The sequence below is a fragment of the Chrysemys picta genome, chromosome 1, assembly GCF_011386835.1.
Source record: "Chrysemys picta bellii isolate R12L10 chromosome 1, ASM1138683v2, whole genome shotgun sequence".
In the NCBI taxonomy this organism is placed as follows: domain Eukaryota; kingdom Metazoa; phylum Chordata; order Testudines; family Emydidae; genus Chrysemys; species Chrysemys picta.
Window position 1 is genome coordinate 208,159,626 of NC_088791.1, and position 23,877 is coordinate 208,183,502.

The following is a 23,877-nucleotide window of genomic DNA, read 5'->3' on the forward strand; positions in this document are numbered from 1 at the left end:
TTGTGAAAGAGGAATGAGTGAACACAGACATAACTTTTTTTCCCCTGTGCTTTATTATGGAAAGGTGGTAACTTCTCCAGAGTGAAGGTGTCAACAAGCTTTCTTATAAAGCCCTGTTTGGCATCATTATAAATATAACTTGGAAAATGTTTGTTCTATAATTTGTCATATTTCCCATGAAAGCAGAAAGAGATCGTGCAAAGTTTGAAGATAATTAATCACACTGTTTTTGAGTTATAGGTAATTAAAATGTAAGGCTCACTTGAGATTTTGACTTTTGTCTGTTTCTTTGTCTTCCTCTAGTTCCAAAACAACTTTAGACTTTTCACATAGTTAAATCCCATTGAAAACACATGTGCCAGCTGCATTTGAAGAAAAGAGCTTTTAATTTAGCAAAGTTATTAGTGAGTTGCATTGTGGGTTGTTTTGGGTCTAACCCTGCACCCACTGATTTCAACAGTAGACATTTGCTATCGACTTGTGAGGCAGCAGGATCGATCAGGCACAATATGTGTGTGAACATGCTGCCTTCTATTTAGCAGCTGCAGCTTTGAAACAAAGTCAAGGCCCTTCTATAACTAATAGAAGTGTTCCATTAGCCTGTATGCTTTGGAACTGCAGGGCCAACGTTATTATTGAGAGCTGCTGGTATCTCCATAATTAAAGTTGCAACCACAGAGCCATTATATGTCTAATTTTGGTCCCATTAAATAGCTAATTTTGCTCCCCATTTTAACTTGTGGGGGAAAAAAACAAAGAGAAAACAAAGCAAAAGCCTCATGTTTTCAGATGTTTAGAGTTAAATATTATTGACAACTAGAAAGTGTCTGAAATCTTTAATTAAACTGTCTGAAATATTTAATTAAACTGTGTGTGTACTTTCTGAAACTGAAAAAAATTCAAAAAGTAGACACTTCAAGTCTTTTTAATAGTCTGATGTCTCTTCTTTCTACCCAATGAAATTACATTACATCACAGAATTGGAAATACAGGTAGATTTTGATATTGTCTTATTAAAGAGGCAGTTTTCAAGGGCAAGAATAGTAAAATATTTAAGAATTTGAATATTTGAAATTTGAAAACTAGACACAATTTTCAGTCAGTGAAAGGGATGGAGAAAAAACAAAAACAACAAACAAAAATTCAGGGCTAAAATGATTGTTTTCACCACTGCCCCTTGATCTGGCCAGCCTAGTTTTCAGAAAGTCGGGGGTGACGGGGGAGGGAAGAAAAAAATCCAGGATCTGATAAAATTATTCATATATTCTACAACAAATAACCACGTGATTTAAGGGGAATCTGTGCCAAACTCTTTAAAAGAGGTGCTAAATGAGGATCACAGAGTTTAAGAGCCCTATATTAGGTAAGAAGTTTATGGACGCAATATCCTGGTCTTTGAGGTAGGAGAGCCATGGTTTCATTGCTAGACTACAGTGCTCCTCAGATTGTTTGAAACCTCTGTACTTAGACAATGGAAAAATTAGGGTTAAGGATGTCCATCCTTTTCTGTTGATTGGTTTGAATTTACAGGTGGAGGAAGCACCATGATATGTGAAAAAGTTGGATGTCATTTGAGAAAAATAGAGAGAAGCATAGCATAGTTTCTGATTATGAGAGATGGGGAGGAAAGTGGAGTTGAGAGTGGTAATTAAAAAAGTAGAGAAAGTTAATGGTTTATTACATATCTTGTTTACAGACATTACCTAAAAAAGAGACAAAATTAGCATTTCAGTAGTTATTTTTTTCCCTGGCTTTGGGCATAGTTCTGTGATATGTATTTTATTACGAGTACTGTTTACGAAGTACTGTGCCTACAACTGAGCAAATGGCATAATCACAGTTCTGTGGAATACATTGTTACCTTTGCTCAAAAGTTTTCTATCTAAACTGTTTTGAACTGAAGTTTTTTTAACAACTTTTTTAATATCATGAAAAGTATCTGTTTCCGTCAGAAAATTTAATTTTGTTTTTATTGAAAAAACAAAATATTTTGGTTTGGAAATGCTGACCTGGTGCCTTATGAGAGTTTGGTAGCCTCATGTCCCCATCTTTTGTATGGGTCAGGCTCCATGGCTGGAACACATTTTCCATGATGCACCATAGCCAGGGACTGCTATAATGCACTGATTCTCCTCTCTGAGAGAAGAGACCTTATTGCATTATCAGACATACAGGCTGACCAGTCAGCCCAAACTATAGAGGAGAATGGGAGCTTGAGGCAATGAAACTACAATACCCATGCCATGAGGTATGAAATGTTCATGTTTTGTCTGAAATTTTTTATGATTGAATGTCTCCTAAAAAAATTGAAATGTTCTGTGGAAAATTTAGACTAAAATGAAATAGTTTTCATTTTCTTAAAAAAATTCAGCAAAAAACTCCCACTCTTTTCAGTTAGCTCTCTATAATGTGTATTTGTAAGGTACATTAGTGGCCAAATTTTCAAAATCATGATCACTTTTTGCAGGAGCCAGTTGCACTTCCTAAGTTTAAACTCAATTTTGTATCTAGAGTTGATCTGCAGGGTATGAATCTAGGTACTTGCACACATTTAACTATCTAATTTTGGGTCAAATCATGTAGTTAGAGGCAGAGGCATAGACACTCAACTTTGCCCCTGCAATTCATATTGCATGTAATTTTATTACTATAAATGCCACCTATAAAAAGGGAGGCAAGGCCTCAACCCTTTTTGCAAATGTAGTACTTAATTTCCTATAGATATATGGAGTACATTCAGAATAGTGACACATCTGTGTGGCTCCCATGGACAGTAGAGCACCTCCTCACATGTTTTGCATGGTACCAAAAGGCACAACAGAAAAAGGTGTGGCCCACGTGGTGTTAAATCATCCATTAATATACACGAAGGGAAGATCCTTCCCTGTACCAGACTGAATTCAGGTGGAGTTCAGGCAGTCTGGAAATGAAAATTCACCCTTTCTAATCCCAGTTTAGGGAGAGAGGCTGTACCATAACTCCCTAAGTCATGTTGCTCCAGTCTATAGGTCAGTGCAAATGTAAACAAACGGTCTAGTGGCCCGTCAGTGCATTACCCTGATGGGACGCAGGGAGGGCCGCCGAGAGCGGGTTCGGGCCCCGGTGAAAAATTTTTTGGGGGCCCCACAGCAAAGGCGGACTGGCTAAACAGGGCCAACGGGGGCGGGGGGAGCCGGGCCCCGGGCCCCCTTCCGGACCGTCTGGCCCTGGTAATTTGTACCGGCTTCTCCCCCCTCTCGTCGGCCCTAGACGCAGGTTGCCCACCACTGCTATAGGTTGTATTAGCAGTCTCAACCTGTGCCAGTTGCAGGGGGCACTGTGGCCTCTAGATCTGCATAAACGCAGATCTGCAGACACCCTCTCGACCCATCGTTGGGACATGCTTATCCTGTCTCCAAAGTAGAGATGGAACTGAAATGAGTTCTGCAGCATGCAGTGGATGCATAGACATTTCTGTGCAGCTCCTCCACTAGCTGAACCTCACTGCCGCCCCTATGCAGAGTTTAAGGGATGTGGAGAACCTTGAGCCAAGTCTCTTCAGCAGGGCAAATTTCGCCTTAGGTCCTTTCACTTGGGGGACTAGAGCTATCATTTATGCTTAGTTCAAAGCATTACTGTTATTCTGTTTAACATGAAATATCTAGCAGAATTATTTTTAGTCTATGTCATGCTGTTAGACTTCTTAAATTAAAAAGTTATTCTAATTTATGATAAATACTGGAAGGCTGGCTTGTGTGTTTGAAGTGAATAATATACTAATAACCAAGAAGAGTTCTAAATACCCTTTAAAAAAGAGTTAGAATTACAAGATTTCTTTTTGAAAGATTTTAGCATTTTTATAGAACACAGCAGAATGAAAGACTTTCTTCCAGCCCTTAAGCTTACTATTAAAGGTTAGAAAATGCAGCATGATGTGCTAGAGGGACTTGTATCCAAAAGAAAGCTGAGTCTTAGAAAGGAAAACTGCCATGAATCTGAAAATTGAACCTCTTGGGATATAGAATATAAGCCAGAAAACTCCTTTTATTATTCTATAGCCATAAAGAAAGCCAATATTTTAAAATAGTTTGGCCATCTCATTATGACATGACAGAGAATAGATGTGGTTTTTTGCAGTAATAAAAAAGTCACTTAAACAAATTTCTCTGGAAAAGTGTTTAGCAGCCACTTCCTTATTTATCTGAAGTGTTCAAACATTGGTACATGCAATATCTTTTTATCTCTAAGGACCTAATCCAAAAGTTATTGAAGTGAATGGGAGACTTTCCACTGATTTCAGTTGGTTTTGGATGAGGCCCTAAAGTATCAACTTGAAACAAAAATAGGTTAGTAATGGCTGAAGGTCACTTCTCCCCAATTATTGTTTGTAGGTCTGTTGTTAAGTGAATGTATGATCTTAGTCCATTTCCGATCACATATATTTCTCTTCAAAAGGAAGTCATCATATTTGGCACACATTGGCAATGCTGTTAGCCTTAGCAGAAAGGACATTGAGAAGAATTTTTGCTGATTTCTCCAAGTCAACACTGAGGCACATTTGCATGTCAATGACTAGAAACTTCAACCACCACTGTCCATGCTGTATCTATTCTGTGGGTAATACATTTGTTTTCTGTAGTTCCTCAGTGTGACCCATTACATGAGTATAAAAGCTTCAGTTCAGGACACTACTTCATTAGGACTGCTCACTTGTCTAAAGTTGCTGTTGGCATTATTATTATTATTCATTTATGTATTTATGTTACATTAGTGCCTTGAGGCTACAGCCCCACTGTGCTAGGCACTGTACAAATATATAACAAACAGCCCCTGACTTGAAGAGATTACAATCTAAGTGTAAGACAAAAGGTGGCTAAAACAAACTGATGGGGTGAAGCACAAAGAAGCAATGAAACTATACTAGTCAGCACAAGAAACAGTGTTCACAGCAAACCAGCTACCTTACCATTGATCAGATTTTTTATAGGCATCCATCACCGCAGAGAAGAGGGTATATGAAGCAAGACAGTGAAATGGTTTTGTGGATATTTAAGGGGAGCTCCTCCCATGCATAACGGGAGCAAAGAGAGAATGTGTGATGGCACTTCTTGGAAAGTTTTAAAATTTGGCTGTCAAGCCTGACTACATTTGTGCAAGAAAGATGGGAGTCAATGTCTTGATACTGTGTAAGAGATGATCGATGGAGCGGGGGGTAGGCAATGAGGTGCCCTAAGAGCGCTCTAAGGGCTTGTTTACACTTTAAATGCTATAGCGGCACAGCTGCGCAGTTGTAGCATTTCAGCATAGACAGTACCTGCACTGATGATGTTACCCGGAGTTCTTCCAACCCAAAGCTCTTGGTAACTTTACTCTGTGCAAGGTGGTATCAGGAAATAAATCAATGGAGACACGGCATCCGACCGATAGATGGCTGGCACAAGCAGTACAATACAAGAATGCTCTTACTTAAACCTATACTTTATTTAGTCTCAAGCACTTACACACATCTGCAACAGGTTAGTAAAACTCCCCCAACCCTCAGTAATTACCAACATTTGGTGTGGCCCTCGTTTGGTACAGTGGCAGCCGTCCAATTAGCCCATCTTTCAGCTTCCATTGGAGGCCCTAAACTGAGTCCATGAACTTATCCCGAAAACTCCAAGCCTCTCCCCCATTATTTATCCTGGTTAGTAGACAATGACATGTCAATCCAAAAAACTTTTTAGGCAAGCAGTTTCAAAAGCTAAGCAAGAGGTTTCCTCAGATTACTAATTAGCCAGATGTGTTCCTGCAGGGTCTGTATGCCTTGAGGCCCTGACAGACACATCCCAGAGGGCAAATATAGATAAGCTTTTTGCTTTCCTCCTTAAAAACACAGACTCCAGCATTTCCAACAGAGATTTCATCAGGGATAGGTGCAGGATCAGGTAAAGGTTGAGCAAGAGGCTTAGTCCTCCTTTCTTAGTCATGCTAAGGCTGCACAGGCTTGCAAAAAGATCTATTCGTTTTGGCTTACTCTTAGCAACAAGTATGATGATCAATATTATACTATCGGAAGTGGTCCCTGGCCTTTTACTCGTTCATTAAAATCTCCTTGAGGGAGGGGTTGTCCTGTCAGTATAGTTAATCCAGCTCCACGAGAGGCTGTAGCTTGGTCAGCGGAAGAATTCTTCCATCAACCTACTGCTATCTACACAGGGATTTCGGTCTGTTTAACAACTTCACTCAGGGGTATAAATTTTTCACACCCCTAACTGACATAGTTAAACCGACCTAATTTTCATGAGTAGACCAGGCTTAAGCGTTCATAATGTGCTTAAGTGCTTTGCTGGATTGGGGCCAAAATTCATTATGGGGGAAGAGATCTTATCTGAATAGTTACTGTTAATAATTTTAATACTGCTGATCTTGTGATAATATTTTTTCTAGTGCTGGACCAAATACATGTGTTAATCTGTGTGTGGGCACGGGGCATGTGTGCCTGGTATGTGCGTGAATATGAGTTTTGAGGAATAAGTTACGCAATTTGTTTTAATGCCAAAAGAAAAAATTACAAAACCCTTCCTTTTTCTGAATTGCTGATGTACAAGGAATGTTCTATTAAAAATCACTTAAAATCAAATTTGCTTTTGATATTTTGAGTAAGAAGCTTGCAATTGACACGGTGATTCTGAAACAACCATAACAAAAAACACTGATGGGCCATTTTGTGTGTGAAATGATTGAATGTAACTATGGCTGGTTTCCTTCCTGCCTTTCTAGAGATTAAATTGAAATTCAACTCTATAATATCCTTTGTTATAACTGGTGCAAAGATTTCATAAGCCCCCATTTTAGTGTGAATCTCTGAGACAACCTAATAACCAAAAAGGACAAGGAGTCCCATGATACTGAATTACACTAACATGCATAATGGACAGTTGATATATTATGTTATATACCAGCAGTCAGTCAGCAAGAGCCAATTACCATTCTGTATACATAAGGTGAAATTCTGTGCTGCATCTCTAAGAAGCACAGCATGGAACTCACAGCCCAAAGGCAGGGGGAGCACTAAAATGACTTTAAGCCATCCCAATTCTGATGTGCTGCAGGGGCCAGTCCTCATAAAGGTATAAAGACCTCATGGGACTTGGAGGACATATAAGACCTGCAGGCTGCTGTGCAAATCTGAACTGACCATATCTGTGTGTGTGTATGTGTGTGCGCGTTCACACATGCACAAGAGAGAGAGGGGCAAAATTAGGGATGGTTCTCTTTTTATTCAGAAATTGTGAAAGGTATAACAATAGCTTCTTTTCCAAGTAATAACGCAATGTAGAAAACTCCAATGCAGTTGTAATCATAGAATGCAAATCAAAACTACAGGGGCTGACTGATAAATATGCTGTTTTCGTGGGAGGGGACAAAATGTTCTAAATATAAACGTGGGGTGCCAGCAGAACTTCCTAATGAAGCTGAGCTTGAAACAGACAATTATTTTATGTGTGAGATGAAAATTATCCCCAAAGTATAAATTAAAATAGTCACTCTCTGTAAATCCACACTAGCAATCCCTTGAAGTGAATCCATCTGATACGTTATATAAACACAGTTCTGTAATAAAAATAATAATATAGGCACAGGGCACATGCCTGTGTAGTTTATCTCCTCTAGGATAAAACCAGGCAGCAATACCATTGCCACCTTTCCTCAGGGGAGGGCTGCTTTAAAATCTGGCTTTCTCGACTGTGCCAAGTAGCCAGTTCCTAGCCTCCTGGCTGAGAGGGTTGAGATGGCTTCTACTGCCTAAACTCCAGGAGGACTTTTCTCTTTTTGCCAGTGGAGTGAACCAGGCCATAACTATAACATTTTATGCTAGTGTATTGTTTCACAAAAACAACAAGGAGTCTGGTGGCACCTTAAAGACTAACAGATTTATTTGGGCATAAGCTTTCATGGGTAAAAACTCCACTTTTTTTACCCACGAAAGCTTATGCCCAAATAAATCTGTTAGTCTTTAAGGTGCGACAAGACTCCTCTTTGTTTTTGTGGATACAGACTAGCACGGCTACCCCTTTGATACTTTGTATTGTTTCACAGCACCCTTGTGATGTAAACAAGTATAACTTTACTTGGGATTTTCAGAAGAACCAAAGGGAGTTAGGTGCCCAGCCCCACTGAATGTTAGTAGGAGTTGGTCATCTAACTCCCTTAAGTTCTTTTGAAAATCCCATGGTTAATTATTACTTGTAGATAAACTGAGACTGAAAGTTAAGGGCAGAATTTACATGAGCACGTAAAGTAACTTAGGAGCACATGTACCACTGAAATTCAGTGATCCTGAGTTCCCGGAGTCCTGAGCTTCTCTCCTAGCATATTTGATCAATAGAGATTTGCTTTTATGCAGATACATTTCATAAATATATTCATCCAGACATTAGTATATGCACCCCCAGGACCTGTAATAAGATAGAAGAGAGGTGTGATGGGGTCTGCGAATCCCATGCTAGGCCCAAAGGGGTAAAAGGACAATACTGGGCTTAGGTAGCCATGCCCCTTCAGACTTGAGAGCATGCGCCAACTGGAGAGGAAACTTAAGAGGGAGCTGTAACACTTGGAACTGGGATACCACTGAGCCCACCTGACCCACCAGCCTGGGCTCCCTTTACACTGTACTGCTGAGGCAAGCCTACCAAGCCCTTTCCCAGGCTTGAAACTGTATTTTACCAGCATACACACAGGTAGGGACACACCCAGCTGCAGCTACGCACACAGGTGCTGAGATCAGCTCTACATGGGAAGGCTTAGCTAAGGAACTGCCCATTTACTCAAGTGCACCCCTGGAGTGTAAAGCCAAAATTATACCGACTTGAGCTGCACAGGGAACCGTAGATCGTAAGCTCATGAAATTTGCCCTCTCCCTCAATATGGTGGAAGATATGCAACAGCTTTTTGCCCCCCAGTAGTGTTTTCCACACACTGGTCTTAGACAAAACAAAACAAGTTTATTAACTACAAAAGATTGGTTTTAAGTGATTATAAGGGCTAGCACACAGATCAACGCAGATTACCTAGCAAATAAAACAAAATGCATACTAAGCTTAATACACTAAATAAATTAGTTATAAGTAGCAAATTCTCACCCTAAATATTGTTTTTAGGCAGTTTTCAGAGATTCTTTAGGGCAAGCTATACTTGCTTGCAGTTTAAAACCCCAGGTACTCCTTTCACAGGCAAGAGAGCTTTCTAGCCTGGGTTCAGCCCTTCTCCCGCAGTTCAGTCTTTGTTTCTTAGATGTTTACAACAGTCATCTTGGGTGGGGAGTCAGTGAAGAACAAACCCCGATGATGTCACTCCCCTGCCTTAAGTAGCTTTAGCATATGGAGGGAACCCTTTGTCTCCCACTTTGATTCCCACGCCCAGTCAGTGGAAAAACACTAGTATTATGATGGAATCCAGTACCAGGTGACTTGGTCACATGCCTCTGTATGGGCATAGCAGCTATGAGACAGAGGCTGTTCGTAATGTCCTCAGGAAAGCTTCCCAGGAAGGCTCCCCGGTGGGAGATTACATCTTCAAAGTCCTATTGTTTTCCCTAATGGCCCTTCCCATCCAGCCATCTAGACTGATTGCATTCTGTCTAGTGGGCATTCCCCAGGTGTAAACATATTTGTAATAGATGCATAGACAATATTTCTAACTTCAGACACAAAAATGATATACAAATAAGATAATCATATTCAGTAAATCATAACCTTTTCAATATGTCACATGACCTATCATGTACAAAATACATCATAGTTATGCCACAATCATATCTCTATGAAGAATATGGGGGCGTAGTGTCACAGGCGCAACTGAGCTCAGTCAGTGGGAGGCTGGGAAGGAAGACAAATCTACCCTGAGGTATCCTGGATGAGGGTGCAGAAGAAGCCTCCCTGTGAGGAATAGGACTGCATGCTGAACACAGTTGGGACTGAAGGTTTAGTTGTCTCTTCTTTTTCTTTTGGTTCCTTATTTGGACGGGGAGCTGTGGGGGGAGAGAAATGGTAGGATAACTCCGAGGCACTCCAGGGTGCCAGATACTGTTGACTCTGATAAGGCCCTAGGTCGGAGCCCAGTGGACTGGGAGGGCCTGGGCTCTCCTACCAACTGCCCCTGCTGAAAGAGAAGATAAGCCACATTCCAATCTCACAAATCTCTGAGAAGAAGGACATTTCAACACAAGGTAAAGGTAAAGCCATCCTCAGGTGAGGAACTGGACTGAACGGCTTTTCTGCTGGGACGGTGTATTGGGTGTACTATCCACTAGACAACCTAGCTCTCCCCTGACTCTAATCCAAAGGCAACATGGTCTCACACACCATCCGATGGTCCAGGGAAATCTACATCGAACACATCACCGGCCACCGACACTACCAGGAGGCGTGAGCCAGAATGACATCTTCAACTACAAGAAAGGAACCAAGAGGCTTTCTCCATTGGATCATATGAACTGGAACCATAAACTCCCTGAACATTAAATCTCACCAAATGAGGGTCAATCCATCCTCATCATCATATCCACTCATTATACTCCACACCTGAACATAGCCATTATATGAACTACATACCCTCATATGGAAATCTGGAAAGGGTCCAGAAAAGAGCAACAAGAATGATTAAAGGTCTTGAGAACATGACCTATGAAGGAAGGCTGAAAGAATTGGGTTTGTTTAGTTTGGAAAAGAGAAGACTGAGAGGGGACATGATAGCAGTTTTCAGGTATTTAAAAGGGTGTCATAAGGAGGAGGGAGAAAACTTGTTCACCTTAGCCTCTAAGGATAGAACCAGAAGCAATGGGTTTAAACTGCAGCAAGGGAGGTCTAGGTTGGACATTAGGAAAAAGTTCCTAACTGTCAGGGTGGTTAAACACTGGAATAAATTGCCTAGGGAGGTTGTGGAATCTCCATCTCTGGAGATATTTAAGAGTAGGTTAGATAAATGTCTATCAGGGATGGTCTAGACAGTATTTGGTCCTGCCATGCGGGCAGGGGACTGGACTCGATGACCTCTCGAGGTCCCTTCCAGTCCTAGAATCTATGAATCTATGAATATCTCAATGTCTGTACTTTGACCCATCAACCTTTTACCCCCAATCGGGGATATTGCAGAATATGTATTCCTTATGCCACCTGATCTTAAACTGAACTTTGTACCCCTTGATAATCTGTACATTATTCCCTGATAACCAGAAACTTCTATGCTTAAACTCTGTACCGTTCACTTTTTTTTTAAACATCATCTTAATAAAATTTTTAAATCCACTAGACAACCTAGCCCTCCCCTGACTCTAATCCAAAGGCAAAATATGTATTTATATTTATAAATGGGATATCCAGTGCTCTGAGTACTTTACAAAATAAATGAATAATAAAAAAAAAATAAGACTATTTCCCTTCCTCCAAAATAAATAAATGAAAATCCCAGAGCTGCTTCTAATTAAAGAAAATATATTTTTCATGGTTCACATCGTGGTTTCCTATGTTTCCCATCCCAGCATGGGTGGTAGAAAGGGTGCATAAATCCATAAGATCTGTAATCATTTTAGTAACATTTTAGTCTTGAGATGACCGTTATGTAAAGTGTAAATACAGTCTTAGTCCTGTACTTCTAAAATATTAATATTGCTCCTTTCCCACTGAAGTGAATACTTATGCAATAAAAACTAAAAATGTGCAGAACTTGACAAAAGAGTTCCTCTGAGAGATCAGATAATTGTTGAATCAGGAAAATCTATTCCTCAGCTAAATCTTGAGAAGGGGATGTAGGGGGTGGGTGGGAGTGTGTCCGGTAGCTGTTCTAAATCTTCCTCTCTGTCTTTTTCTCTCTCTAATATTACAGCAGCATCTTCCAAGAATCCTTGGATGTAATTAACCTTTTAATCCCTAAAATAAGAAAGTAATAACTTACTCATTACTTGTCTGTCTAGAAATGCCCGTGCATTTCTGTACTTCCCTACATATTGTAACTGAAAATTACATATGTGTGACTATATCCTAGCACTATTTTTTTCATGGCACATAAGTGTGAGCAAATTACACTCACACCTTGAATATGACATGCATGACTAATTCTCTGTGTGCATAACAATCTGCATATCAGGTATTCAAGGACCTGGGCAGGACACTGTGTGAAAGTTAGATGACTTTATGAAGTTATTGGGACAGGTTTGATAGTACAGGATAATGGTTAACTCAACAACACACTTATAAGCAGAACAGGAGAAGCATGGATTAATTGAAGAGAAATGAGCGGAGTGATCTGTGATAGGAGAATGCTGATCAAATTGAAAAGTAAGATCTAAAAGATGGTAATTAGATGTGCACTTTTGCATGGCTCCGAATGCTGGGAACTGAGGAAGAGACAGGAGCAGATCTTGAATACAGTGGAAATGAAAATGTTAAGATGGATGATCGGAGTTACAAGTATGGACCATGCTCAGAATGAATTAGGAGAAGTGTGAAGGTGGTACCAATTACAGAAAAGCTGAGGGAATCCAGGTTTAGATGGTTTGGGCATGGGAAAAGAAGACTGGAAGAATACATAAGAAACAGGGTGTTAAACTTAGCAGTGAAGGATAAGAGAAGGTTTGGAAGATCCAAAACTAGCTAGATGGCTGTTATACCAGAGGATCTGATTAGTTGCAGAGATGCTGAGGAACTGCTTCAAGATAGGTTGTAAATGGAGAAGAAGGACTTGAAGAGCTGACTCCATTGATGGAAATAAGGGTAGAAGAAGACTTAGTCAGGCGCTAACCGCTGCTACTGTGTTAGCATGAAGGGGCCATAAAACTGGCTTATCCAAGCAGTTAAGCATTTCCCCTGCATGAAGCATGACTGGCATAGTGTCGGCATAACTGGCTCTATACCACTTCCCTTTTAAGTCATTAGCATAGTGGATGTTTTGGGGATGTGGCTGGTGCACAGCTGCTTTTCAGCAATTCCTAGATAGTCTGCTGGGCTAGTCACTTCAACTAACACTATACTTTTTTTCCCCTCTTGCTTTTTGACTTGTCAAAAGTTGCAGCTGAATTACTAACCATGAAATTCACAGTAGGGCCCAGAGATCTCAAATATTGCATTTATCTACTGCATTGGCCCAAGGAACAAATGTTTGTGGTAACATCTGTTTGTAGTTGTGTGGAGTAGAGACTCGATTTCTGCAGTCATATGCTACTCACAGAAATGTTGCTTAAGACTGTTTTAAAAAGAAGAAAGGATCCTGCTTATCTGTTTTCTGTTGCAGGATTATTTCTAAATCCCCAAAGAGAAATAGATAATAAAGCCAGGCAGACCCCAAGAGTGAGAACATAGATGAACTGAGCTGATCCATTACTTCTAAAAGAACAGTGTGTGTGTGTGTGTGTGTGTGTGTGTGTGTGTGTGTGTAGATGGGGTGGAGGAGGGGGAATTAAAATTTATAGTGCATTTTTGAATGCATGTGTGATAAGATTTTTCTTCTTTTCCCTACATGATTTGTTATAACAAGGGTGTAAATAATCCAAAACTCTGCTATATTGATGCTGAACTGTTCTCTGATGTCAGATCTTATAAAAATCATTTTTAAAAGCTGTCAGAAACATAATCAGAAATGCCCTTTGATCTAGGTTGTTCCATACTTATCCCATTTTGATTTTAAAAAGATATCTACTTTAGTAGGTGGTAGGCTTTAGAGGCCAAATCCTGAAAGGTGCTGAGCATCAATAGGAACTGTAGGTATTAGGCACCTCTCATGATTTGGCTCTAGTTATTGGCAATAGAAAGGAATGTATGGTTATTTGAATAGATTATTATGATTTCATATTTTCTGGATCTAGGATGTTTGGGGTCTTTATAATAATTTATACATATCTTTTGATAATTCTCTCACTTGTTTGTTATGATATTTGTGCTTTAAATAGTCTCCGACTCTTGGAGGTTCTGGATACAGCTGGTCAGAAATTTTTCAATGGAACAATTTTCCTTTGGAAAATGCTGATTCAACAAAATCGAAACATTCCACAGAGAACGTGTTCATTCCCCAATATTTCAGTGAAACCCAAGCAAGTTCATGATGGAAACCTGCAAATATGGCAGGACTCTTAATGAAACCTGCCTGGTTTCCTGTCTGCTTATCTTCCTGGCAGCCAGGGCTCCCAGGTTTCCAGCTCCTGTCAGGAACACGCCTGGTCTTATCAGAATTTTGATGGAATCAACATGTTCCCTGTACGACATTTTTACTCTGTCCAAAGCAGGCAGGCTGCTGAGGAGCTGGTGCTCCCAGGCCTTCCAGGCTCCAGGTTCATTGGCAGTCTGCCAGGTGGATGGGCTCCCCAACACCCTAGGCAACCAGGTATCCAACCCTCAACTGTCCAGTTCACTTGGGTTTTAATTTTAGTTTTATTTTATTTTCATTTACATTATTTAATTTTATATTTTTTATTTTAAACGTTATTAAAACAGCAGTTACTCTAAATGGTACTGATTACTTACCTTATTTTCTTGTTCAGATTGTCCAAGTGTTTCATAAAACCATCAAACAGGAGGTACTAAAAAAGAAAATGAGATAAGATGTTTCATTCAGTTCCAAGAAGAGCAGCAGCTGATTTAAATAATTTTAAAAATGAAAAAGAATTAAAATAACAAATAAAAATGAAAGAACATTTAAATTAAATAAAAATGAAATAATATACAAAATGAAATAAATAAGAAAATAATGTCAAAATCAAAATATTTAATTTTAAAATTCAAAATGTTTCATTTAAAAAACGCAAAACATTTTGGTTTGAAAATTTTTACCAAAATATTTAGATTTTGTTCAAAATGTTTGGGGTTTTTTGAATATCCATGCTGCGGAAAATTTTGAAATTTGCATTTTTTATTCCATATTGGGTTGTACTGCATTACATTGTATATTTTTTAATGTAGCATTTTATTTTCACTAGAGAACATTCTTTTGTGCCCTAGTTGACAGTTAGGAATTTTCATCCTTCTATATGTGAATTGCATAAAGCTTGGAGTGGGGTTTTCTAATCCATCTGGTAGGAAATATTTCCACTATGAGGGATGTCTAGATAGTCTTAATCCTGCCTCAGCACAGGAGGGAGACTAGATGACCTCTTGAAGTGCCTTTCAGCCCCACATTCCTATGGTTCTATAACATGCCTACACAAGAACAGTTCCAACACTAGTTTTTTTTTTTTTTTTTTTTTTTTTTTTTTAGCAGAGCTTCAGCTGTCTGCTTCACTGAAGTCTTTACAAACTCATGTATGCTGACTATATAACTAATGCTGGGATTTCCTTGTCACATCTGTTGGGTGGCCTTAGAGACACCATTATAGCCCACTTAAAATCCTTTACAAATCACCAAGAGCTATCAAACATATGTTTTCTTTGCAAATTATTCCAACTTTGTATTATATGCTTTTCACCAGTACAAGAAGACAGATTAATTGAAAACCTGTAACATCATGAACAAAATATGAGTATACATAAGCATTTCTGTGAGTACTACAATGTACATATCAAATGGCACAATGAAGTCCATGATCTGGATTGAGAAACCTGTGGAGAAGAATGATGAGTTTCTGCTTAATGGAATGTGATCGATTAACATCATTTATCTTAGATCCCTTTTTAGTGCATTCATTAATGCAGGCAGTTTTGAAGATGGCCTGGAATGGGAGTAGGTCTCCGAAACTACTGTCCAAGGGGGTGACATATGGTTTACCAACTACATGTCTTTGATTTTTATTTAGCTTTCATATCCCAACATGCTAAATCCTCTTTTGCGTTTGAGGATCTCCAGTATCTGAAACATAAGAATGTAGCAGTATTTTGTATGTGTGTGTCAAGTAGTGTGGATCTTTAGTTATACATATATAGCCCTTTCCAAGCATTGTGATCAGCTCCTGTTAATTATTAAACTCTTCTTATAAGCCTTTCTGATAAGCCTTTTTGTTTGATTCCCTTTTTTATTTAAGAGACTGGCTCTCTCATGTTAACTGGTGCAGCTTAGAATACCTCCTTTGAAGGCAATGTAAAGCTCATGTGAGAGGAGAATAAGGCCAACTGGCCATTTCTGAGAGAGGTGGTGGCAGCTGATCTGCTTGCTTTTTGTGGCCAGAGGCCTCCTCCCCTCCCTCCTCCCACCTCAAAAGGACATCTATCAAACTATACCATCTCTGCTCAGCACAGTACACAGCTACACCAAACGTCCACCATTAATGGTTTTGAGAGGAAGGGTAGTTTGCTAAAGGAGAGTTCAGGGGAGAAGAGTTAAGATTGTGGTATGCAATCTGTGATGTAGGGCAGAGACAGTGCGGAAAGGTTCCAACAGCTCCCTGCTGTAGTAATAGAAAGAAGTATGTCTAGGTACATCTACAATGCCATTCCTTATGATGGTGTGTAGAGTAGATACACTACACGACCTCCTAGCATGGGTATAAATAGCAGTGTAGATGGTGAAGCACTGCTTAGGTGAATAGAATAAAGACAGGACTGAACCTTTAGGGTATGTATCCTGCACGGCTTTCTACATGCCCAAGCAATGCTTCCCCCATCTACCCTGCTGTTTTTAATAGTGTTGTGTCCCACTGCCTCCCCACTGCCAGAGTCTTTCTCCATCACAGGAGCCTTTCTCCATCACTTCTGGAGCCTTTCCCTACCAGAGAGCTGCTGGAGCCTTTTCCTGCTGCAGTGAAACACTCAGGCAGCAGGGAAAGACTTTGGCAGGGAGGCCAAAGTGGGGAAAAGCTCCAGCAATGCAACCTTTCCCCCCTGCGAGAGCCTTTCACCGATGCATGTCACTACATATCACACTGAACGTAGCTTGCTTTTCACAGCAATGTGTAGCTACACCTACCCTGCACACCGCCGCCAGCGGTGTGTAATATAGATGTAGTCTGTATGGAAAACAACAGGGTATGTATTGTTAGGTGGCTTAATTTTTTATTCCCTTGATTTGATGGGTTAGTGACAAGTATGATGTGTGTATCAATCCTAACTGCTTCACAATTTATGAAGGTATGGTGTTAGATTATTAAACAGTCTGTAATTGTTAAATGGCATATATATTAAGACGGATTGGGCCTGAGGGAGTTAGCCATGCAGTGTTTATTGAAATTTCCATGAGAACTGGATACCTATCTCCATTAGGCTCCTTTGAAAATCTCAGCCTAAAAGTCTTTTTTTTAAAACAACAACAACAACAACAATAAAACAAAGAAAACAAACAAACCTTTCTTAAAATAATGGGTATCTCTTTAAAGTCCTCTTAGCAGAGGTACCTAGGGAAGAAAACATATATTATCTCTTATTAAGTGCTGGTTTTCCTACAATAGGAAACATAGAAATGACATGCCTACTTACCAGGGCCGGTGCAAGGAAGTTTTGCGCCCTAGGCGAAACTTCCACCTTGTGCCCCCCCCCCCCAGCCCTGCGGCAGCTCCCTGCCCCCCCTCCATCCTGAGGCACCCCCACCCGCGGCAGCTCTCCTCCCGCCTCCCTGAGGCACACCCCCCCCCCGGCAGCAGCTCCCCATCCCCCCGGCCCGGGGAGCCGTGCGGCAGCTCCCCACCCCAGCTCACCTCTGCTCCACCTCCTTCCCGAGCACCGCCGCCCCCGTTCTAATTTTCCTCCCCTTCCAGGCTTGCGGCGCAAACAGCTGATTGGCGCCGCAAGACTGGGAGGCGGGAGAAGTGGAGCAGCGATGGTGTGCTTGGGGAGGGGTTGTAGCAGGGGTGAGCTGGGGTGGGGAGCTGACAGATCATCTGAATTAGTGAGTTGAATTCTACTCTTACTAAATATGATTGCAGGTGACAAGGGCATCATTAAATATGAGTTGGAACAAGGATTGCTTCCACACTGGCCTTTCTTAGTATTGGTGGAGAATGAAATAAATGTTAAATTTTTTAGTGTATATGACATCCATAAAAAGTTTAATTTGCTTCCAGAAATTTGGTAACAATATCCTGCCCCCATGGTATATTTAACCAATTAAAGGAGTTTTGATGATGCTTTGACCCAGACACACTGATCTATCTAAACATAGCCAACAGAGGATGGGATTAAGTTGCAGTGTGCAATTCTATTAAACTAAGGGCTTATCTGCATACAGATTTAGTTCACAGAAAGCAGGAGTGTGAATCTACACTGCATTAGCCTGCCATGGACTAACTGCCCAAGTAGACCTTGCTGACATGCACTAACAGTTAGTTAATGCACTTTGATTTAGTCATCATTGAAATGGGACTAAATCAAAGCACATTAATGAATTGTTAATTGTTAGCAGGGTCCACATGAATAGTTAGTCTGCAGTGAGCTAGTGCAGGGTAGATGAACACTTCAGCATGCCGCAAACTAATTGTCTGTGTTCACAAAGCCTATGTGTACAATGGGTGACAGTACCCCAAGCTGTACCAGGCAAAAGAAATAGTCCATCCAGTGTGGGAGACCATGGCTTTACACCATAACCACAAAAGGGGTCAGGTACCCTCTGTTTTATTTCCTGAAGATATCATTGGATCCCTCCAACTGTTTAGATTCCCCCATCACCTCCCCTTTGTGTGAAGGAATGAGGGTAGTGATGAGGGGCCCTTTGATCTGATTTAGATCTAAGAGACCTCTCATGTCCCAGTAATATCAATGTTTGCCAGAATCCCATGTTCAGATTTACCCCAGGAGCTGGCCCACTGACAACTACCCTATGCTGCACTGGACTACAACTTAAAAGATGCAAGAAATCAACACCTTACTTACCAAACCAGACCTTCCAGATGCTGTGAGGAAGTCAAAAGCTCTCAGTGCATCAGCCAGGTTTCCCAACCCCCTCAAGGAATTAGTAGACCCTACCACAGCTTGTCAGAAAACTCAGCTTTACCACCCTCAGGATCCAGTACATCACAGGGAGAATAAATGGGTGCTGCCTGGACACCTGCTAAGATGGCATCTAGTTCAAGGAGTAGGCGGAAGGGTTGGGGTGGTGCACGGCCAACCAGTTATGGTCAGTCAGCTATACTGGGCATGAGGCAAACATTTGTGAGGTTTAATGACTCCTTTCCACAGCCTAGCTAGCACCTCAAGGAGTTTTTTCCTCCCAGCTAGCTTGGTCAAGCACCCCTGAGACAAGGGGGAAAGGCAGCAGGAATTGCCTTGTGTTTCACTGATGGTGTTATTACTCGGAATCCTGTGTAGGCAAGGATGGAATTTGAGAATAAGTCAAAACATCCGTCCTCAGCTTGCTTGCATAGCTGAATTAAATCTCATAATAAAAATGCAGTTGTTATCGTTCTAATTTACTTCCATACTTAATTTACTTGTACTCCAAACACAACAAATTCCCTGGTCTTCTGTGTCAGGCCAGCCTCTTTGCTGAATCAGTCCAAAATCTGACTTTCTGCTAAATTGAGCCATTAAACTGAATATAGACCAGACATTATTTCTAGTGGGATCTAAGCAAGCGTTCTCAAAGACTACTAATTTTCAGCTTCCTTTTCGTCCACTGACATCTCATAACTAGGTCTTCTCGGTGTAATTAATTATAGAGTTTCAAGCTCAAAGATTATTTTAAAAAATTCTTGTGCCATTTCAAAAGGAATAACAATGAACAGAAGTATTCATATTCAGTTCACTGTACATCAAAAGAAAGATAACGGCTTGTAAAAATATGTGCAAACAAGTGGTTTTGACAGTTCTCAATAGAAAATAATGATCTTTTGGTATTGCCTTGTTTTAATTTTTTGTAACTGATCCTACTCATTTTTGGGTTGGAAGGGTGGGAATGGGAGGAGGTGGGTTTCCTGTCTTTTTTCTTTTCCTTTTATACTACATCACCTAGTAGTCTTTGACTACTAGCGGTAAATATGCCCAATGGATTGTGATGGGATGTTAGATGGGGTGGGATCTGAGTTACTACAGAGAATTCTTTCCTGGGTGTCTGGCTGGTGAGTCTTGCCCACATGCTCAGGGTTTAACTAATCGTCATATTTGGGGTCGGGAAGGAATTTTCCTCCAGGGCAGATTGGCAGAAGCCCTGGGGGGTTTTCGCCTTCCTCTGCAGCATGGGGCACTGGTCACCTCCTGGAAGATTCTCTGCATCTTGAAGTCTTTAAATCATGATTTGAGGACTTCAATGGCTCAGGCACAGGTTTGATACAGGAGTGGATGGGTGAGATTCTGTGGCCTGCATTGTGCAGGAAGTCAGACTAGATGATCATAATGGTCCCTTCTGACCTTAAAGTCTATGATTCTACCTATGAATCTTGCCTCTACCATAGGAGACAGTCTGCAAGTGTGTCTGGGAGGTGAGGGAGCCTAATCCCTTCCAGAGCTCCCCTGGAGTAGTGTTTCTCTCTGGCACCCGAGCAATATGGCCTATATCATAGCACTAATATTTAATAGTATAGTAGTTGTAAAAAGTACTGTAGTTGGGCTTATATTCGCTCTCTGAAATGTCTTTCAGAAATAATTGCCAAGCAGAATAGTTTAACTTTTTCTTTTGTTTTGCTTGAAAAATGACTTAAAGAATATTAAGCTTAAAAAATAAACTATAAAAACAGAGCTTGACTGAAAGGCAGTTTCTTACAATTTGATGGTCTGTGTGAGATGAACTAGTTGTCCTGCTACATTTAAATGAATAGAGATACCCAGATCACAAAGCAATCAACACTTTTAGCCTCTTTAATAGCAAACTCAGCAGGAAGGCTAAGAATTCTCTGGGCATGGGCATAGTTCTATTACCCTTAGAGGTAGACTTTCCAGTTGAGTTGTCACGGTGTTTGAGCATAGTAGGTAGCTTGTATTACTGTACCTTATACTGTTGGCAAATTGAGGCCTTTTTGTGTGTTTAGTGCTATAAGTTTGATCCTTTTACTCCCACTAAATTCATGTTAAAAATAAGTGGGTTTTTTTTGTTATTTTGTTATGTTTGGTCTTTACCTTCTTACAGTCATATAACTTAAATTCCAGCCAACATACTGATTGACAATCACACACACACACAAAATAAGTTGGAAAAAAATGAGTTCGGTGGCTCAAACCCTGTGAACTTTGAACCCACAGAAAATTTTAACAGTTGAGATAGAAAACTCTGAATATAAAGGTTTTGCTTTTAGAAAACACATATTTGGTTCTTTTAACTATAGTAGTATTACTATGTGGTGGCTTTTATAATGATCCAGGATATCATGCACATGATTTTTTGTGAATTGTGAACATGTGACTAGTCCTTGGATGAACCATAAAATGGGTTCTTGCACATGCTTTGGGAAAAGGGAAGAAGTGTTTAAATATCTGCATCATGTTCATTGAGTTTCATTTTATGATTTGCAGGAAAAATCAATACCACAAACTCACTTTAAAAAAAAATGACCTAAGCCCTAAAAATGTGCAGTTTTCTAAGGACCATCTGGAAAAAAATACCTAGTTATAAATGTGATATACTATCTAGACACTTTTGATTTGTCACTTTACAGGACAAGGAAAAGAAAAAGTTATTCCTGGATATCTTCAGTCTGCTTTTTACTAGACTATGTTATGATAAGCAAGATATAAATAGATAGAATTAAAAATTAGATCCACCACTTTCTTTTTGCAGTACAGTACATTCAATTTGCAAACAGCAGGAGGAAACATATTAATTGAGAACATTTATTTTAATCCTAGCCATCTACTCTCATGCCCTTTGCTGAAAAGGTGGGGATTAAAAAATACTCATACAAAAATTGCAGGACTAACACGATGCATATTTAATTTAATTATTTGCAGTTCTTTTATTTTTTAAATTGTCTGTCAAACAACAAACATACAAAATCTGTTATAATTATATCCCTTCCAAGAATAAGAATAACAGGCAAATTTCTCTTCTGTGAAGGCACAAGTCCTAGTAACTGTGGAAACTAAAAAAAAACTTTCATCTTTGCATACATTTCAGTGTGCTAATGAGGTGTATATCCCCAAATAATACCTGGTCTTCAGAAAATCTTCCCAGCAGTACTAAAATGAAAAATGGTATATATACATACTAGGAGGGGAACACTCATAGTGTGCATTCAATCAAGAATGAAATGCTATTATGTGCAAACATTTCCCTGGCTGGTGCAGAGGTAATGGAGCATAGGATATACGGAAACAGCAACAATCAAGAGATAGAGAAGATATGTGGCTTTTCTTACAACTTTGTTTAATGAAACTCTCACCTACATTGTGAATATAATTTATTGTTTTGTCTCCATGCAAATCATCTCGGTTTTTAGATTGTGATTGTGATTTGATAGCAATTGCTTCTTTGTACAATATGGTGACGATGAGGAGGAAAAACATGTCAGTTAATAGAGAATGTGCATGTCTTTTCCAGTTCATAACACTGTATCTGAGTTGATCAGGAAGAAAAACATATACTTCTTAGATACCTCTCTGGGAATATACTATTTAGGGAAGAACATTATGAGGAAGGGTGATTTAAATCAGCTTGTTTAGGGGGAGTGGCTGAACAGATTTATCCATTCTTCTGTCCGTTCACAAGCTCTGTACCATCTACTTTGTCTTGATTCAAAACTCATTTATTTAAGCTAGTCACTTTTTGCAGTTTATAAAACTTGTTTCTGTGAACGAATTAGTTGTAAAATGGTCATGATGAAAATAGATCACATCTGCATATACTATGATGTTCTAAAAAATAAATTATTATCGTAGGATAGAGAAGATGGGACTTTAGAGTGTTGTTCTACTCTGATAAGTGACTATATAGAAATGACACTGTATTTGACACGTTAGCTCCAGGTGTGATTTCAGGTCCACATCTACCTACTTTTCTGGAAAAAAATGTTTTTTTTCTACTTTTTTACTCCTATTGGCACTTCATAGCCAAACTTGCTATGAAGGAGTGAGCTGGATTTTGTTCTGACTTGTGCATCATCAACAGATTTGTTAGACTCACTCACTTTGGGCTAGGTGTAACCTTACATGCCCAGTGAGAAGCAGAATGTAAGAGTATCTCAGGATATGGATTGGAACCAGATAATGACTCTGACTCTCAAGGTATGTCTGCACACTGCACACCACTGTTGACTGCGTGTAGGGTATGCATAACTAAATGAAAAGCAGGATGCATCGATACTGCAGTGTGTATCTACACACATCAGGGGAAGGCTCTAGTGGGCGAGGAATCGGGGAAAGGCTCCAGCTCCAGCAGTGGAGAAAGGCTCTGGCAGGGGGTAAGCAGAGAAGAAAGGGTCTGGCACCTCTGCACTGCTTCAGTCTTTCCCCATTACTGGAAACTTTACCTGGGGCAGGGAAAGGCTTCAGCAGCTCCCTGCAGTGGGAAAAGACTGTAGCAGCGCAGAGCGGCTGGGGCCTTTCTCTTCTCCGAAGAGACTTTCTCCACTGCCGGAGCCTTTCCCTACAGCAACGAAAGCTGTAGGGAAAGGCTCTGGCAGTGGGTCACTACACTTTTAAAAATAGCAGTGTAGATGGGAGAGGCACTGCTTGAGTATGTAGAGAGCCATGTAGGGTACATACCCTAAGGGTACAGACATGTCTCTATTCACCTAAGCAGTGCCTCACTGTCTACACTGCTATTTAGATCCAGGCTAGTAGGGCATGTAGTATATGTACTCTAACACTTCCATAAGAAATGTTCAGTGTATACATATCCTGAGAGTCACAGCCTGGTCTCTTTCCTTCTGAGAGGGAAGTGATCTCCTCTGGGTGCAGGGAAGTTAGGAAGCCCCTCATGCCCCATGACTCCCCAGTATGGAGCTGGGCTCATGACTGAGCCCTTCACATTGCCTGGAACAGACACCTTGCTGAAATATTCTGAATTGTGATGACTAAACATCATGAATACATTGTGGACAGGCAAGATTTTCTTCACCTCTATCTAGATTATTAATTATGT

At 40.2% G+C, this 23,877-nt stretch overlaps 1 protein-coding gene across 30 annotated transcripts in view; it reads left to right on the forward strand.

The window, feature by feature from the left end:
* The window catches only part of DMD (dystrophin), a 2,010,563-nt gene that overhangs the window by 1,455,639 nt on the left and 531,047 nt on the right, over positions 1-23,877 (forward strand). The window lies entirely within an intron of this gene.